The sequence below is a fragment of the Macrobrachium nipponense genome, chromosome 35 (genome assembly GCF_015104395.2).
Source record: "Macrobrachium nipponense isolate FS-2020 chromosome 35, ASM1510439v2, whole genome shotgun sequence".
NCBI classification, from domain to species: Eukaryota; Metazoa; Arthropoda; class Malacostraca; order Decapoda; family Palaemonidae; genus Macrobrachium; species Macrobrachium nipponense.
In genome coordinates, this window is record NC_061096.1 from 66,309,631 (window position 1) to 66,314,235 (window position 4,605).

The window sequence follows — 4,605 nt, forward strand, 5'->3', positions numbered from 1 at the left end:
CTACTATTCAATATTTGCCAATCATAATTACATGTGAGCGGCAGTTTGTAGCTCTATGTCACTCAGAGGGCGATATCATGAGGCGATATCGAGGTCAACAGATAAATATTTGCTCTGATATGATATTTTGAGAGAAAGGGCCAGTTTTTTTTATCGTAGATAATGTGTATTCTAATAGGACAGACGAGTATATTTCTCACTTCCACCTAAAAGTCACATAAGACATTATGCGACAATTATTCACTATGCCACTCGCAGGTCAGTAGAGGCGTTGAACAAATATGTAAAATAACTCCTAATTTTTTTTGCAATATTACTTCAGGGCATGTTTATTTAGACATTATTAAGTTCAAATCCACCAATAACTAAAAATCGATAATTTCTCGAAAATCGGCTGTCGCTGCCGCAGACCTTAAGTAGAAGTCTGGTCTTTTAAGGCACTGTATACAGCAACCAAGACGATTTTGGTCCATTTTCCATTCAAAATAGTTGTTTACCTCTAGTGAGTATCTTCATACCTGGTGTACAAGGATTCCGTGGTCTCATGTGTCATAAGACAGTGAGGATTTAAGTTATAATGTAATGGAAAAAATATTCCTTTAATCATTAGTGATTTATTTAGGAACTGATTCATCATCCACCTCTAATATCTTTATACTACTATTGTAAGTGTGATTGGAACTAAAATATTTTGTTGTGGACACGAATGCTTGGCAGTGTAGCCAGTCCCTTGTTTTGTGTATCTTTCACTGAGTATGGGAGCGCTGCCCTGAATCTTTCGTCTGCATTTAGGTAACACTAAAAGACTGTAAGAATCACGAATGCTCTCGTGTGAGGACGTCAACCGGTCCACCCTTTCCTTTTGGCTATTTTACCAAATTATTAATACAAATTATTATCTAGTCCAGGAGTTCTGAAGACTAGGTAAATTAACCAAGTCCAGGAGACTAGGCCTGGGAGAAATTTGGCATGATGTACTGAGTAATAAGGAAACAAGCTGAGTACCAGGAATTCTCTTCAATACCCCTAAAATGGAAATCAGCACTTCAATTGCCTCCCAGTGGGAAGACATAACCTAGCCTCATCAGTAATAAGACCCATACACACAAGGAATGTCATGTAATAGCAGGTAGGACAGGCCTACCCTAATTCCCAGGCAGCGTAAAGGTCATTAGTCTTCATACCCACCGTGTTAACTATGACACTACCAATCTCCGACCCCTGTCTCCAGGCAAGAAGACTGACAGTGCATATGTATAGTAGTACCTAGTATTATTATTCTCGTATCTTAATGTCATGGCGAGGGAAAAATCCGCTCGTGACAATCCTAGTAGACAATAGTATAACAGAAAAAAATTCGATCTTAAATCTCCCCCTTGAAACGTACTAGCTGTATTTTGCGCATGCGCACCAAGATATAAATTACGTAACCATGACGTCAAACGAGGGAGCGGCTGCATTGCGCCAAGTTTGAGATTCAAAGAAATTCAGAAGTGTCTGCAAATATTATTTCTGATTATTCAGAATTGCGAACAGAGATAAAGATCGCCAAGCAATATTTGATCTCAATGAATTACAGGGAACCATTTCTTTCGATTCCCTCGAAAGTTTAACGAAAGGCCAACTGCAGAAGAAATGTCGGAAACTCGGGATAAGAGGTGTGTGGGTCACGAAGAAAGAACTTAGAAAAATGAATGGTGTTTAAATCAAGCCGAACCTCTATTAACTCTGCTGGAAACTTATCCACAACTGACGGGACAAACTCTGATCTATCTCAGCGACTGGAAAAGTTCATTCAAGAGACTACTTCGAACTTTCGAGCTGTGAATGAACGTTTGGACATTAAGAACAAAGAACTTTAAATTCTCAAGAATCAACTACTCACAGCTCTTGAAACTGCGGGATAAAGTTCGATATCTTGAAGCCACAACTACTATAGATACTGAAGAGTCTCCTGTGACACCAGAGAAGTTAGGAAGATCGTACTGTTGGGGAACTCAACGTTAAGGAACATTCGGACCAGCGAGTCGAGTGTCTGAACAATAGTTCGAACTGTAGACGAAGCTAATTTGGGTTTGTTATTTTCCTATACATAAATGTAAACTTCATGCTGGCATGGAAGACCTTATGGAAAAGAATAGTAATATAAACGATAATATTCTTCATGACTTAGGTGCTCTTGTTGCTGAACTAAAGGCAAAAATGAAAATGTGTGTTTGTTTGTGAACTGGTTCCAGACCTACATGGAAATCAGGATCGCGTTGAAAATTATAACTTTAAATTAGATGAATGGAGTTCTAAAAATGGAGTTTCATTTATAGGTGCAGACTTGTTCTTTAAAATAGGCACGGGAGATCACGACATAAGTTGTTACCCTTCAGTAAGAGAAATCTCCAGATGAAGAGCCATTAGGCTTGTTGATGTTATTGTTAAATCATGTCCAGGTATCGCTCGTGATAACTGGTCAGAAATAAAGTGAAATTATGTTTCTTGTTACCAGTAAGAATAATGGAGCATTCCCTGAGGTCAATAGCTATCATTTGCAAAGTCACTCAACTTCTATAAAACGTAATTTTGAGAGAAACGAAATAGAGATATGTTTCATAAACAAACAGGCAGTCAGTAGAGAGCACTGTTAATGGTGGAATGTCAGGGAGAACTAATTTCTTTTATCAGAATGGTAATAATCATAGCGTAATAGTAAGATACCATGTCAATTATAATTCTAATTATAATCGACAGCTTTGGTGCGGTAACTGTTGAAAATGAGGTCAGAGTAAGTTTTGTCGAGAAGGTGTTTTCGTAGGTCGGGCGATGAAGACATACATAACCGCAAGTACACCGAGAAAGGAAATCTATATTAATATAGCTCATGTTAATGCAAGGTCCCTAATAAAATGTCCTGATGAATTAAAATCGTTGATAGTCAACAAGAAGGCTACAATTTGTTTAGATGCGATGGTGGACGAGGTGGAGGTGCCTGAATCTGTTAGAAATGACCTGAGATGTGTTCAAATGAAGAATATAATTCCGTCGTGTAAATAAGGATTCTAAGATGTCTGGGTGAAAATACAATTGCGCAAATTACCAACCATAATTCTGGGATCCCTTTACCGTCACCCAATTATCCAATAAATACATTTGATTATCATACATGAAATCGCAGTCATATTAACGCAAAACAAAAACTTTCCTTCTTATTGGGTGACCTGAACGATGATCAGCTGAAAAATCGGCCTAAATTAAGCAATATTATAAACTTATTAATTTTGGCTCAGGTCATTGATAAGCCTACCCGTATCACCCCTTATTTTCAAAGTCTCTCATAGACGTATTAATTAGAAGTAAAAAGGAGATAATAAAAAAAGATAGAAGTAGCTTCTTGTCCTCTCTCTGAAATTGATGTAAATAAACCCAAACGGAAACGTGATGTCAAAACATTTCTAATCTTGAAGAATTAGACCCTAAGACTTTTTGTCATAATTGATTGATAAAATCCTAGTGCTTAGTGGTATCTAAAATACAGATGACGTTTAGACTCTTGCGCTCCTATTGTTACTCAGGAAATGACCAGACCACCAACTCCAGGGATCACTGAGGAAATAAAAACAAAAGAAAAAAGAAGATCAATTAAAGAAAATTTTTGATAATTGAAATAGATTCGATCATTTTGATGAGTATAATAGATCCCAGTAAAAGGTAGCATCCTTAATTCGCTCAGCTAGAATAAATATCAATAACAAATAATTTTACGAATGTAAACGAAATAAAGGAAACCCTTGGAAAGTAAGAGAAAAGATCTTACCAAGTAAAAGCAAAGGTTCAAGGTTCATCAATGTTAGTGATGCTATTGAATCGGCAGACAAATTCAACGAATTCTTTGCCAATGTGGGTCAAACCGTTTTTGAAGAAATACAGAGACAAAATTTAGCTATTGTGAACTCCGATGCAGCCCCTCGTTCAACTACAAAACAATCATTTACGTACTTTCGACCCCAACCTGTCAGCGTAGAAACTAATAATAATCGTAAAAAATCTAAAGAATAAGATAGTTGTGGAATAGATGAAATGAATAGTAAATTTTAAAAGATCCTCTCCCTGTTTTTAGTATTTTATATAACCGTCATTAATACATCAATCGTGACTGGCATTTTCCAAGTGATTGGGAGTATGCTCTTGTTTGCTCTGCATTAAAGGGAGGCGATAGTGAAGATCCTGGACAATATCGTCCCATTTCTCTTCTACCGATTTTGTCAAAGGTCTTAGAAAGAGTAGTGTCAGTGATCAGGTGCATGAATATCTGTTAACTAATTAACAGTTTAAAAATAATCTAATACATCATTCACATATCATTAACTGGCAACATACATACATACATACATACATACATACATATATGCACACAAGTTCTTACTTTAGCCTAAAGCCTTACTTGAGCAAAAACCCTAAATTCAGCCAAAAGCCCTTAATTACTTGAGCCTGAAACCTTACTTTAGTGAAAAGTCTTACTTTAACAAAAGCTCTTAATTTAGCCAAAGTCTAGTTTTTGCAAAATCTTACTTCCTCCATTCCCATTATATATATATATATATATATATATATAAT